The sequence below is a fragment of the Cervus elaphus genome, chromosome 28, assembly GCF_910594005.1.
Source record: "Cervus elaphus chromosome 28, mCerEla1.1, whole genome shotgun sequence".
Classification (NCBI taxonomy): Eukaryota; Metazoa; Chordata; class Mammalia; order Artiodactyla; family Cervidae; genus Cervus; species Cervus elaphus.
Window position 1 is genome coordinate 15,016,706 of NC_057842.1, and position 15,820 is coordinate 15,032,525.

The following is a 15,820-nucleotide window of genomic DNA, read 5'->3' on the forward strand; positions in this document are numbered from 1 at the left end:
TTTTTTGTTTTTCAATTGAAGTATGGTTGATTCACAATGTCGCGTTAGTTTTAGGTGCAGAGCAAAGTGGTTCTGTTATACACACATATACAGCTTTTAGATTCCTTTCCCCTCTAGGCTATAACAATATATTGAGTATAGTTCCCCATGCTGTGCAGTGGGTCCTTGCTCTTTATCTACTTTGTATATAGCAGTATGTATATTTTAATTTCTAACTCCTGATTTATCCCTCCCCCTTTGGTAACCGTAAGTTTGCTTCCTATGTCTGTGGGCCTATTTCTGTTTTGTAAATAAGTCCTCTTGTACTTTTTTAAGATTCCACATATAAGCAATATAATATGATACTTGTCTTTCTATGTCTGACTTACTTCACTTAATATGATAATTTCTAGGTCGATCCATGTTGCTGCAAATGGCATAATTTCATTATTTTTTATGGCCAAGTAATATTTCCTTGTAAGTATGTACCACATCTTCTTTATCCATTCCTCGGTTAATGTGCCCATGTCTTGGCTAGTGTGAATAGTGCTGCTATGAACACTGGGGGGCATGTGTCTTTTTTAATTAGAGTTTTCTCTGGATATATGACCATGAGTGGGATTGCTGGATCATATGGTAGCTCTATTTTTCGTTTGTTGTGGTTCTAAAGAAGATTCTTGAGAGTCCCTTGTACTGCATGGAGACTAAACCAGTCACTCCTAAAGGAAATAAATCCTTCATTGAAAGGACGAATGCTGAAGCTCCAATTCTTTGGCCACCTGATGCAAAGAGCTGACTGCTTGGAAAAGACTCTGGAGGTGGAAAAGATTGAGGGCAAAAGGAGAAGGGGGTGGCAGAGGATGTGACACTTAGATAGCATCACCAACTCAATAGACATGAATTTGAGCAAATTCCTGGGGACAGTGAAGGACAGAGAAGCCTGACGTGTGCAATCCATGGGGTCACAGAGTCAGACATGACTTAGCAACTGAACACACATATACAACAAGAGACTCTTCCACACTGTTCTCCATAGCGGCTGCACCAATTTACATTCCCACTGACAATGGAGGGAAGGTTCCCTTTTCTCCAGCCCCTCTCCAGAGTTCATATTTTTAAAAAACTCCATGATGATGTGGCTACTTGTCCTGGGTCAAGAACCAACACAAAATATGCTAGTTAAACTCGAGCTGGGCTGCAAACAACAGGAATTCTGCCCATGCTTCTCATGAGCAATTCACACATATGCTATTGAGAGCTTGATATGTTTTTTAAAGTGGTGGGCAAAGAGAGAGAGCAGGATCTTTAGAAGAATAAAAGGACAGCATGCAGTTAGGAAGGTTCTCTAAAGGAACACAAACTTTATAATCTATTTACAATCTACTTGTAATAGGTCTGATGCATTTATTTAATATATAACTATGTATTCATATATTGAAATTGTTAGTCTTTTTAAAGAATGGAAAAGGACTTTCGAGACCTTTGTCTTACATCCAAAACAATCTGTTAATTCTCAAAGGATTTATAAAGCTTAACAACTCAAAGTTTTTGTATCTACTTCAGAAAACTACTTACTTACTAGAAAATTCAGTAAGATCTTTACTAGGTGAGTTGGACAAATTCCAAACTCTAAAGGGTCAGACACTGCAGAAAATTTTCATTTATTTTAAAACAATGTGCTTGAGTTACAAAACATTAAGGTCTCAATGTAGAGGTGATATGAGTTCTGATAGTTCTTTTCTTAGCAAGTCTATTAAATTGAAACAATGTTATTTGTAAGTTACAATAACGTGTCCAATAAGAATTGGTAAAAGATGATCACATTGTAATTGAAATGTTATATAATTGCCCTGAAAAGTAGTAAAAAACAATGATTCTAAATTACAGTATTTAAATTGAATACCTATAGTGGGTATAAAAGCTTTGCTGGAAATGTCAGCCAGAAAGCAAGTTTCAAGTCTGTATGCATTCTGTACCCTAAAAGCACCCTGAATAGAATACTTAAAGAAATGTGTTGATGCTGATCTCTAATATGTGTTAGAGGAACATTCTTCTAGAGAATCACCAAGAAATCCCTAGGTCTTAGGGGGAAAAAAAAACAAAAAACAAAACTTTTCAAGTAGGGGTTTTCAAATATCAATTGATAAGAAACTAGGAGCCTTTTTTTAAGTGCAGGCTCTGGGACTCATGGTCAGAAATTCAGAAATCCAGAAACCTGCCTTTTTAACAGATACACAGTAAGAAGCAATAACACTTTGTCCAAGACTGTTCTGCTTCTCACTTGTTTTACTGGTATAACTTTTAATAACACTCACTTCTACTCTTAGTGTGCTAGTTTGAATGCTAAATTGTGGTCAGCTAAAGTTTATAGTGCCTGAAACTTAAGCACACCCTCCCCCAGGAATCACTGGCGCCCTTAGTTGCGTGCTGGTCACCAAGCAACCTCTCAGAAATGTACAGAAAGTGCTGTAATATTTTAGAAGTACTGCAGAAGTCACTGTCAAGGAAATCTCCTTTAGAATTCTGTCACTGAGGAATACTGCATCTTTTTTTTCCCCCCGTGTAAGTTCTTAACCCCATGTTCTGGAATGACAGTCAGTCAGTGGAGGAGGTCATTCCAAGCAAAATGGAAAGAAGAATAAGACACTCAATGCAGAAAGCAGAACCTAGTGAGAAAAGAATACTATTCCAGGTGTAAAAGGGGGTGAGCGTGTCAGATTGGTTCACTTTGGGGCCCAAGATATGGGGGAAAAGAACCAGAATTTTACTGTACCTGTCATGGGAGTTACTGAAGATTTTTGTAAGAAGATGAAGGCCTGTCAGAGCTGAAACTGTTGTTGGTTTCTTCTTTCTTGGTCAACTAGGAGATTACACAAAACTTAACCCCAAACAACGAAGGCTGGGAACCATTTTGAGAGTTATGGGAGTTAACAAAAATAGAACCAAGGGAAGAGGTAAAAAAAAAAAAAAAGAAGAGGGAAAAAAGAAGAAAGCAAGCACAAAATGCTTATGAGACAAGGGGACTGCACCAGGAGAGACCCTGAAATGCGAGAAGACGCAGGGTCATGGCCAAAGTTATGACTCTTGGCGGGGAGGTGGAGGATGAGTGGAAATTTTTCTAAGATTAACTTAAAGATTAAATGAACTTCCTTAGGGGGCTTCCCTGGTAGCTCAGATGATGAAGAATCTGCCTGCAATGCGGGAGACCTGGGTTCAGTCCCTGGGGTGGGAAGATCCCCTGGAGGAGGGCATGGCAACCCACTCCAGTATTCTTCCCCGGAGAATCCCATGGACAGAGGAACCTGGTGGAATAGTCTATGGGGTTGCAAAGAGTCGGACACGACCGACAGCTAAGCATAGCACAGTGCACAGGAGTACTCTCGCCAGATAATGGCTTTATTTAAAAGCCAAGGCTGTCTCTGTCCTGTCTACATGTCAAAAACCTTGTCTCTTCTGACCATGCTACCAGTATAGTGCAAGGTAGGAATGTTTTCCTGGAATATTTTGTTCTTCTTCAATGATAAATGATAAAGTACTAACAATTTGCTATTTAATTTAAAGTGTCTACAAAGTATGTTTTTGTTTATTAATGAATAATGGCAATGAGGGAAAATGTCTGTTTTCTTATGCATGTGTTATTGAGCAAATAATTTTGTGTCCTGATTTTTCACTTACATTCCAGCAACATTTTCTCCTGATATTTCATGTTTTTCTCAAAAGTTATGTTTAATAACCATATACTGTTTCAACTTAACCTGTACTGACATTTCTCAGCAACCATCATTCTTCCTTGAGACACTTAAGATTATTTTTCTCTTACACATAATATTGAAGTGAATATTGCTATGCTTAAGGCTTTTCCTTATTCAAATTATTTATTGAGCTACATTCATAATAGTTGACTCTTACATGAAACAGCATGAGTATTTTTGAGACACATGATATGTATTTACAAATTACTTTGAAAACAGACTTGTACTCTTTACATATATTCAGCAGTAGTGTATATAATTGATTATCATGTTTTCTTATATTGATAATAAAATACATAATTTTTCTTAATTTACATCACTGGTTACTAGTCAAGTCAAACCTCTTTGCCTGTCTTTTTTCCTCCTTTGTAAGGTGGCTCTTGTCTTACTGCCTCTTGACTAGTTGGGATCACGTTTGTCTTAGACATTTGAAGGAGTTTTGTAATCTATGCCTGTCACAAGTTGTTAACAGTACTATATATTTTCAAACCAGACTGAGATCTACCTTTTTGATTTCAGTATATTCTTTTGGATCACAGAGATATACAACTTCTTTAATTGAAGTGTATTTGATTTACAGTATTGTGTTAGCTTCAGGTGTATAGCATACTGATTTTGCTTTTTGCAGATTATATTCCATTAGAGGCTATTATAAGATATTGGGTATAATTCCCTGTGATGTGCAGTGAATCCTTGTTGTTTTATCTATTTTCTGTAGAGTGGTTTGTATTTGTTTCTTGTATAATATTAATTTGTCCCTTCCCCACCCTTTCCCCTTTGGAAACCATAAATATTTTTCCTATGTTTGTGAGTCTATTTCTAATTCTTATATAGATCCATTTGCATTATCTTTTTAAATTTTACTGGAGTTTATTTGATTTACAGTGTTGTGTTAGTTTCAAGTGTACAGTAAAGTAAATCAGTTATATATAAATATATATATATACTCTTTTTTTAGATTCTTTTCCCATATAGCCATTACAGACTTTCCTGTACTGTACTGTAAAGTCCTTATTAGCTATCTATTTTATATATAGTACTGTGTATATATCAGCCCAATCTCTTAAATTTACCCTTTGCTCCCTAGTAACCTTGAGCTCGTTTTCTACATCTGTAATCCTATTTCTGTCTTCTCATTTGTAACCTATTTTTAGATTCCATATATAAGTGATATCATGTGATATTTCTCATTCTCTTTCTGACTTATTTCACTTGATATGAGAATCTCTAGGTCCATCCATGTTGCTGCAAATGGCATCATTCCATTTTTATGACTAAGTAGTATCCCATTGTGTATATGTGTCTGTGGATGTGTGTGTGTATAAAGCATCTTCTTTATACTTTCATATATTGATGGACGGATAAGTTGCTTCCATGTCTTGGTTATTGTAAATAATGCTACTATGAACATTGGGATGCATGTATCATTTTGAGTTAGGGATTTTTCCAGATATGTGACCAGGAGTGGGATTGAAGAATCACGTGGTAACTATTTTTAGTTATTTGAAGAATCTCCATACTGTTCTCTATAATGGCAGTACTAATTTGCATTCTCACTAACAGTGTGGAAGGGTTTCTTTTTCTCCACACCCTCTCCAGCATTTATTATTTGTAGACTTTTTGATGATGGCACTCTACTGTGTTATTTTGTACATGCTTTTAAAAATGCGCCATCATATTGATTTTCTATATTAACAATTTATATTTTTTAGAATGTTTTGGGTTTTGTTATTTATAACTAGCCCCAATATCTGTTGAATTTCTTTTTGTTGGTGAACTATGTGAGTCAGAGATTTAACATTATTTTTGCTTCATAAACAGCCACTGTCCTGCAATTTATTAATCTTTCCCTTCTCCACTAACTGGGACACTTCCTTCATTGTAAGTAAAACGACCTTTGTGTACGTTTCATTCCCGACTATCTCTTTTACTTCTGTGATATGTTTATATACTCTAATGACATTGCAGACCATCTTCTACTTTATATTTTGATAAAAATATGAACTTTCAGAACAGTTTATGACAAGTCAGTTTATTCTATTTCACTTGAAATAGAGGTTCTGAACTAACACCCACCTTTTTGCACAAAATAGGTTGTTCGGGGTTCTAAGCAATCAAGTAAAAATTTTTCATAAAAAATGAGTTTTAGAAGGAGGTCACTTAGAAGACGTAGTCCTTGAAACCCATGTTGTTAGAGAATAAAGGCTTAGTGGTGTCTTTCCCCTGTAGTTACCTCTAAGCACCTTCCACATTGTGACACCAGTGGAGAAGGAGGCTTTTCTTTTCCTAAGTGATTAGTGCACACAGGGAACCATGACAAGTAATTATCATGACCTTTGAAATTTTAATATATGGGAACATTGTCACAGTATTATTTTTAGACAAGTCTCCTAAATTGCTTTCTACATAATCTTTTCAATACCACATATCCTGAGCATTGTTCGCCTTCAGATTGGTTCTAAAGCTGCCTGAGAGCCAGGCTGACATCTCACTGCAGGAGGGTGGGTAGTGATGAAGAATCCCCACTGGATCAGGCAGATGAAGCCACCAGTGGCAAAGCTAAGCTTGATTCCACATCTCCTGGATGCCATTAATCGTGGTGCCGTCATAGCCTTCATACCTTCCCATGTTATGGGTCCCTTAGCCCCTAGAGACAGAGTCATAGTAGTTCCTCATCCTCATTCAGGAGAGATGCATGCATTTTTTTCTACTGGAAAATGAAAGGACCACATAAGCCCTGCCTGAGCCTGTAATGTTTAACAGAAATGTGATGACAAAGACATTTTTTCCCACAAGTGCTTTACCTAGTATGTGCATTTGTTCAACATTTCTATCACCCAGAATTTGGATTCTTTATCTTTATTTTCCCCTAGCCATTTAAAAATATGGGAAAGAATATAATTCATCCACAGCAGATTTTCCATACCCATTTCCATTCGACTATGTCTCCAGAAAGCATTTATCAACAGAAGCTAAGCATATGGACTTTCTCAAATTAAGAAAAGCTTTTTGGAACTTGAAGAGGGTTTTGAGTAGCACTGAATGCAACAATCTGTAGTGAATTATTCAACAACAGGAGATCAAAGGAGTGGAGGGAAAAAATCGTGCTGTAGAACCAAAACTCTGTTAAGTTGATATACGATGATATTAAAGGTTACTTAATTTCAGGGCATATACAAGAATCAATGAGTGAAGAAATTCTTACAAACCTTTCTATCTTCCTTTTTAAAATTAAAGAGATTGGCTAATTTGAATATACCACCCGTGCTTTACTCTACCGTTCAACATTCTTTATGTAAGTTGAGAAAAACACATCTAATTTCACACATATTCCTCATTGCCTGCAATTAATATATATATACATATAATTTAATATTGTTATCAAATTAGTACATAAAATAGAAAAATCACACACATCTGTGTGATGTTTTAAATCTTGCATGTTTTAAGATTAAAGTTGTAATATTTCAATGGGGAGGTTTCCAAAAAAGGGTAAAGTTATTGAGGCATAGCCAAATTTTAAATCTCTTCAAAGAAAAATGTAGGTGTAAGGAAGAAAGTTACAGATAATAAGATTTAGTGGTTGTGAGAAATAGCAAGCAAAAACTGATTGTTCTCTAGAGAAAATGTCTTTGGGGCAGACAGAGGAGAAATGAGGTGTGATACTGAATGAGGTTTTAGAAATAAAGAAAACAGAAACAGAAGAGAAAGAGCGAAGTTAAAAGATCAAATCAGAGGATAGTATGTAAGAGCTGCCAAGCTTTTTCCTTGATCAATCTGATGGAACATTAAAGCACTACATGTAAATTTTTCCAAAGTGAAAATGATGATATTTGGCCAACAGCAGACTGTTTTCAATAATGGAGGCTAAGTCACCTTAGATGCATAGACAACCACTTCACTGTGACTAGTCCAGAGCAGGGTCCTTAGGACTGTGGTGAGAGCCAGTACTCCTGTGTGAGAGACACCGTACACCTACTTGGATATTTCTTAACTTCCTCAATATAGAAGACCGACTATGTAAAGCAAAGATACCTAAAATAATGTCTGGGTATTGCTAAATAGACATACTGTGGCTAACACAGAAAGTAAAATGTTCCGAACTGATCATCACAGGCAGTTTCCATTCGGTAAAATCAGAGGTCTAGGACTTCCCGTCAGAACTTCAGATGGCAAGCTCATATTCAGTGGCTACAGTAAAAGGTGATTGTCAGTGAGCACAGTTCCAGATTATTCCTTTAGTGTTAAACACTACTGAATTTCCTTGATGCAGAGTTATATCTTTGATAATAAAATGTAAGAAAATGTATAAATCCCTTTACCAAATAGAAACCACTTTTTTACTTGAATTGCATGATATGGCACATCACTGCCACATAATGGTAATAAACCTGAATTGCAGGAATAGTATTTAACTGTAAGCTAATCTGCTGATTGTTTATGACCCTAAGCACTATATATCATTATGTTTTTATTCCTTACACATTTCTAAGAAAATGCCAGTGTAAGTGTTGAATCCAGAGTTGGATGGGAGATTAAAATTCATCTCTTTTAACCTTCTCATCTTACAATTGGGGAAATAAAACCTTTAAAGTTAAGTCTACTCTTATCGTTCAAGAATGACAGAGATAGAAAAGGAAGCCATCTGCCAATACACACAATGTTTATATCAGTCAGTTGAGTCACCCAGTCATGTCCAACTCTGCGACCCCATGAATTACAGCACACCAGGCCTCCCTGTCCATCACCAACTCCCAGAGCTTGCTCAAACTCAGGTCCATCGAGTTGGTGATGCCACCCAACCATCTCATCCTCTGTCGCCCCCTTCTCCTCCTGCCTTCAATCTTTCCCAGCATCAGGGTCTTTTCCAATGAGTCAACTCTTTGGATCAGGTGGCCAAAGTACTGGAGTTTCAGCTTCAGCATCAGTCCTTCCAGTGAACACCCAGGACTGATCTCCTTTAGGATGGACTGGTTGGATCTCCTTGCAGTCCAAGGGACTCTCAAGAGCCTTCTCCAACACCACAGTTCAAAAGCATCAATTCTTTGACGCTCAGCTTTCTTTATAGTCCAATTCTCACATCCATACATGACTACTGGAAAAATCATAGCCCTGACTAGATGGACCTTTGTTGTCAAAGTAATGTCTCTGCTTTTTAATATGCTGTCTAGGCTAGTAGGCTGCAGTCCATGGGGTCCCTAAGAGTTAGACATGACTGAGCAGCTTCACTTTCACTTTTCACTTTCATGCATTGGAGAAGGAAATGGCAACCCACTCCAGTGTTCTTGCCTGGAGAATCCCAGGGAGGGGGGAGCCTAGTGGGCTGCCATCTATGGAGTCACACAGAGTCGGACACAACTGAAGCAACTTAGCAGGAGCAGCTAGACTGGTCATAGCTTTTCTTCCAAGGAGCAAGTGTCTTTTAATTCCATGTCTGTAGTCACCATCTGCAGTAATTTTGGAGCCCAAAAAAATTAAGTCTGTCACTGTTTCCTTTGTTTCCCTATGTATTCGCCATGAAGTGATGGGACCAGATGCCATGATCTTAGTTTTTTGAATGCTGAGTTTTAAGCCAGCTTTTTCACTCTCTTTCACTTTCAGCAAGAGGCTCTTTAGTTCCTCTTCACTTTCTGCCATAAGGGTGGTGTCATCTGCCTATCTGAGGTGATTGATATTTCTCCTGGCAATCTTGATTCCAGCTTGTGCTTCATCCAGCCTGGCATTTCACATGATGTACTCTGCATATAAGTTAAATAAGCAGGGTGACAATATACAGCCTTGATGTACTCCTTTTCCTATTTGGAACCAGTCTGTTGTTCCATGTCCAGTTCCATGTCCAGTAACTGTTACTTCTTGACCTGCATACAGATTTCTTAGGAGGCAGGTAAGGTGGTCTGATATTCTCATCTCTTGAAGAATTTTCTACAGTTTATTATGATCTACACAGTCAAAGTCTTTGGTGTAATCAATAAAGCAGAAATAGATGTGTTTTTTTTTCTGAAATTCTCTTGCTTTTTCTATAATCCAACAGATGTTTGCAATTTGGTCTGTGGTTCTATCAACGTTTATATATGGAATAACAAATTTTATTACAACCACCTGTGAAGCTTTCTCCTACCTATTACTCTTCACTTCAATAGTTGATTAACGTGTTGTTGTTGTTGTTATTGTTTAGTTACTAAATCCTGTCCAACTGTTCGCAATCCCATGAACTGTAGCCCCCAGGCTCTTCTGTTGGGATTTCTCAGGCAAAAACACTGTGCAGACATTTTGAGATTTTTTGTTGTTGTTGTTTATAATCATTCTTTAGAATGGAAGGAATTTATTTTTGTCTGAGGGTGGTAACTCTTTATTCCATATGTACTATTCTCCTAAGCCTGCTTCTTCACTTCATCTCTGAACCTCCGATACTCTTTCTCACATACCATTGAACTCTAAATTTGAATGTTCTGAGTCCCCAGGCAGCTTCCTACATCAAAAACTGATGTAAGTAAAATACATATGAAGTGCTGAATGCAAATAGCATGAGCAGAACTGACGCAGGTACGCAGATTCATCAGCTTCTCATCAACTGATCCGCACAAGAAGCTTTAAATGAAAGACACCCCTTGTCTTGGATCTTTGCAGGACTGGGTGGGAGTGGCCTGGGGAGGGAAGGCCTGCACCTGTGACTCTAGCTCTGCCAAGTTCAGGTGTGAACAGCATTGCCAGCTACACTGACTGAGGAGCTTTGAACTTTATCCCAAGGACAAGGGAAAGCCCAAGATGAGTTTACAGCAGCAAAATGACATGACTCGATTTCGGTTTGGGGAAAAATCATTCTGGCTTTAATGTGAAGGATGAAAAAAGACAGGCCCACCATGTGAGTGGTGAGTCGGAAGAGTGCCTAACATAGTGCCCAGTCAATAAGAGGGGTTGGATGGATGAGTCCTGAGTGTGTGGTGGTGGAGAGACCAGTCCTGCTTCTGCAGAAATCCAAGCAAGAAAAGCATTCACTGGGCTAGCATGTGGCTCGTCATCAAGTCTGCCCTAGAATGAAGTGTCCAGTACGAGTCTGCAAACCTAAGAACATCCATGCTGCAGGCTGAATCCAGGGCAAAGGAGGCCTTCTATTTTGTTTGACAGAAAAGCATTATCCTTTTGGCAGTTTTCTTTCCTTAGAGATGTTGCACTCTAACCACTGAAGTTGTATTACTTCTGAGCTGGCAGTTTTGCTGATGGCTTCTGTGCTTTGGAAGACTTGCCCAAGCATTTTCTTCTTCCCCATTTGCCAGTGTACATTTTTCTTTCTTTCTTCACAGCAAGGTCCAAACACGTAAGATTTCTAATAATTGACATCTAGGAGAGAAAGAGGCTGGAGAGCAAACACGAGAGTAAGCAAATGTGCACCTGGTGAGTTACTGCAGAGCATTTTTATTAATCGATGGCATTCTCATCCTAAAATGTTGACAGATTAAGCTTGGATAGGAGCCAAAATACTCATCATCACTGCAAATAGTGACTGAAGGGAATTACATGTTGCTGGCAATACAGAGCTACACACATAGAAGACAAATGAAAAAGAGTTGACGAGTATATCAATGCATAACTTTTTCCTAATGAGCATGAGTGGATTAGATCTAGCTACTAAGTTTATAGATACTTCACTTGAAAATAGAGCTTGCCTCCTCCTTGTTAATGCAGAGTCCCTCCTGCTTAGTTTCAGAACTGTTTGTGATTTCCCAGAAATGGCCACAACTGTGTTCTTTATGCTGAATTTATCAGAGAAGTTTGTAGCTTCATGTGATGCAAAATGCTCAGGCTTGATGGTTACACTAATTCAGATATAAATTCAAGTCATGGAACCTTCAGTTGGGCAACTGTGTATCAGTTGTCTAACTTTTCTGAACACGATGCACGGTTCTGCATTCTTCATTCATGACCTAAACTTCAAGCTTAATTTAGTTTATATGAAATGCTAATGGAAATATTTGGGATATTAGTGGCACTTGGAAATTCCATGTGTGTTTTTCCACTTTCTTTTTTCTCCCCACCAGTAGATGCCAGTTAGATCTTAATCAGTGGTGGTATTGATGATACCTGACAAGTTTGGGAAATTCTCAGTGCATTCTCTGCAGTAAAATTACAGAAATTCAGACCTGAACTTGAATCAAGGCCACTGGATCATCATGAGAGTTGAGCGATTTGTGTCAACTTGGTTATTCCCTGGAACAGGGGTCCCTGTCATGCGTGCAAGCGTTGTGTGCATCCACTGCTAAGCGACGCTACTGGAAAATCAACATTAGTTATCTCATGTATGTCTGCAGATATTTTCCAAGGATACCCGGATGCTGTTGTGATTAGAAAAACTCATTCAGAAGCCCTAGAGAGTTTGGGTAGTGTTGTGTTGTGCTTCCCTGACTCACAGCTGCATAAAGTACAGCTGCTTTCCTGTAGAGCCTTGAACGTGAAGGGACTTGAAGGGGGCCTTGTGCTTTAAGGGGCTTTCCTGATGGCTCTGACGGTGAAGAATCTGCCTGCAATGCAGGAAACCTGGGGGTTGGGAAGCTCCCCTGGAGAAGGGAAAGCCTGGTGGTCTACAGTCCATGGGGGTGCAAAGAGTCGGACACGACTGAGTGACTAACACTTTCAGGTTTTACTTGTGCTTGAAGTTCAAGGACTTAGAATATAGCAATTTAGAGCAAAGAGACTGACCTGTCCAGGTGGCATCTGGAGAGGTTATTCACTCAGTCCAAGCTAGAGCAAGGATGAACTTTATAAAATAGAATAATAAACATACTAGAACACCACTGTATTTAAAATAGATAACCAACAAGGATCTACTGTATCATATAGGGAATGCTGCTCAATATTCTGCAATGTCCTAAATGGAAAAAGATTCTGAAAAAAAGAATATGTATATATATAAAATATATATGTAGAACGGAATCTCCTTGTTGTACACATGAAACTAACACAACCCTGTTAGTCAGCTCTTTGTTGTTCAGTGGCTAAGTTATTACCAGCTCTTTGCGACACTATGCACCGTAGCCTGCTAGGCTCCTCTGTCCATAGGATCCTCCAAGCAAGAATACTGCAGTGGATTGCCATTTCGCTCTCCAAGGGGTCTTCCAGGACCAGCAATAAAGCCTGAGTCTCCTGCATTGACGGGAGGATTCTTTACCACTGGGCCATCAGGGAATATAAAATGAAAACTGCAAAAAATAAAGTAACTGTGCTAGAGAAAACCTAGGAAGGATACATGAGCTTGTTTTATTGATGGGGAAAGGGAAACAGGATAATTTTTTACCCTGCAAATGTGTTTTATTACCAGAAGTAGGCCCTTCGGGGGGCTTCCTTGGTAGCTCAGACTGTAAGGAGTCCACTTGCAATGCAGGAGATGTGAGTTCGATGCCTGGGTCGGGAACATTCCCTGGAGAAGGGAATGGCTACTCGCTACTCACCTATATTCTTGCCTGGAGAATCCCATGGACAGAGGAGCCTCGCAGGCTACAGTCTCTAGGATCAAAAAGAGTTGGACATGACTGAGCAACACACACACACATGCACACACACACACTTCAGGGGTGGGGCTGTCAGGGCTCACAGAGGTGCTATCTTCCAGGACCAGGTCACGTGTGTGAACTCACCTGTTGGTGCGGATGGGAAAAGTACAGATAGACAGCTGGTCTCACGTGTGAAGGGCCAGATTCCCACAGCCACATTTGCCAGGCCACGGGGCTCTTTTTCCCACTTGAAATGTGAAAATACATACATATATATATATATATATATAACATATATAAAAACATATATATATATATATATATATATATATATATATAAACACACAGGGAAAGCAGGTTTTAAAAAATTTAAAAAGGAAAACTTCCAATGCAATGATAAAAGAAGGCACAGAAGAGCTGAGGGATAGATCTTAGTTTCTTGATGGAGGAGAGTATTTTATGAGGCTAAGTTGGCGGGGAGGGGCAGCAGTGGCCCCAGGAGAGCCAGGGTTGACCCCCTGCCCTCAGACTCCAGCCCGGGACTGGGCAGCTCTGGATTTAAGTACCTGAGAGAGCAGGGTGGAGCCTCTGGTGACTGCAACGCAGCGGGTCTCCTAGTCAAAGGAAACGCAGAATCCAGACTAGATCATCCCGCCTGGCTTGTTCACCCCACTCACTGGGTGACGACATTGCCTTTTCTATGGCTCTGCCTTTTCACAAGAAGCTGGGAGAGGAAAGTTACTAGAATAATGCAAGAATCAGAAAATAGAACCTGTTAATTTAGAAGAGGTTGAGGAGCTGGGGTTATGTAGTCAAGATACCAAAGGAATGACTTAATACTTTGATTTTAGTATTAAAAAAAAAAGTGCAGCAAAAATGCAAATCTATTCTTTTTTCTTTTTACTTTTAACTACTGAGGCATAATACGAAGTAGCCAGAGGTGTCAGTAACATATATTTAGGTTAGACTGGAGGAAGAACTATGAGGCTACAGGGGTGTCTGTTTTAATTAAGATGGATGTAGAGCTTGGCTGATGATGATACAGTCTGGCTTCAAAGATGATTTACCTCTTAATTTAAAAAGATTAAATAACAGTTGGTTCTTTGCTCCCAAATAAGAAAGTCCACATTTTTTTTTTGCTTGCCTAAAAAAGAGACAACAAAAAATCAGAAAAATTGATCAAGTGGCTTCCATGTTGAGCAATTTTCCTGAATTCTCCTAAAATAAGTATTCCTTGAATCTCCCTGAAAATAGCAGATGCAATCTTAAGTGTTCATATTTTATGAAACATTATTTCTTTAAAATAAGAAATGTATGTGTCTGTGCTAAGAGCTTGAAGATTACAGGGTAAAGAAGGTGAAAAGCAGACCTTTTTTCTGTGTGATGATGTACTTCGACTGTACATGCACACACACATAGTCACAGAAACACAGACTAAATTTTAAGTGCTGTCAAAAAACTTCTAATCATTAGAAAAATGACAGATTTATTCATTGTACTTCTGCTTTCCCATCTAACCATGTATAATTTTATAATAAGATCCTGCTTGAATATTAACACATAAAAATGAATCTGACTTGAAACGTAAGATCTGTGAAATGCAGACACTTCTAAAGATCATAGTCAGGACCAAAGTTCTCATGTAAGGCAGAATTTGCACAGAAATTCAAGTGCAAAGAGAGCACACACACAAATTAGTTAATTGACCTCCTCCCTAGACTAGCTCAAACGGTAAAGAACCTGCCTGCGATGCAGGAGACCAGGGTTCGATCCCTGAGTTGGGAAGATCCCTGGAGGAGGGAATGGCAGTCCACGCCAGTATTCTTGCCTGGAGAATCCCATGGAGAGAGGAGCCTGGCGGGCCACAGTCCATGGGATCACAAAGAGTCAGACACGACTGAGTGACTAACACACACACACACTAGACTTTGGTTACTCAGTGACTTTGGTTTTATCCCTGATAGCTAATCTTAGGGAGCTGAGACTTAGCTATGGAGTCAGTTTTTTAAAAGAAAACTTTTTTTTTTAATGTTAGATTATGAAAACTGAGTTCTTTCACACAGCTCCAATAAAAACAGTGACGACACAATCATCAGCAGTTTCTATGGCAGCGATTTCTCATTTTATGTTTCCTTTCCAGCCACTTTATCGTTTACACAGGATTAGTAATGGGAGTTAATTCCTAATACAAAGCAAACACGATTCAAGCTTTTCTCTGAGCATTATGCAGCCGTAACCCAGTAACTTCCAGATATCATGCTTGCCTGGAAATATTTAAGGTGAAACTGATGCTAGCACATGCTGTCTTAGAACTTTCAGGGGAGGTGTCGGTGAGGCAGAAGGGACCACACAACAGGGCCTGTGTGATGATACAGGGAAGAAGGAGATACACAAGGGCCATGGTGTAGGGTCCACTCGCCCTCCTTGGGACAGCCCTGTGGCCCCACTACCTCCCAAGAACCCGGGGATACGAACAAGCCTGCATCCTACTTGAGTTCTCCCGCTGTTGGTCTTAGCTGTCAGCCTTCCCCAGTCTGAAAGTGAAAACATTTGCTGTGGTCATTTCCACTGTGATGAATGTGGATGCTTCCCTTTAGTACCTTG

At 39.1% G+C, this 15,820-nt stretch overlaps 1 protein-coding gene and 1 long non-coding RNA gene across 6 annotated transcripts in view; one reads left to right on the forward strand and one right to left on the reverse strand.

The window, feature by feature from the left end:
- The window catches only part of KCNQ5 (potassium voltage-gated channel subfamily Q member 5), a 588,020-nt gene that overhangs the window by 291,281 nt on the left and 280,919 nt on the right, over window positions 1-15,820 (forward strand). The gene's annotated exons all lie outside the window — the stretch shown is intronic.
- LOC122685320 lies at window positions 584-5,356 on the reverse strand. The gene is made up of 3 exons (XR_006338349.1): window positions 5,222-5,356; window positions 3,126-3,128; window positions 584-619 (listed from the first exon to the last, which is right to left on the reverse strand). It is a non-coding gene; the product is annotated as an uncharacterized LOC122685320 (long non-coding RNA).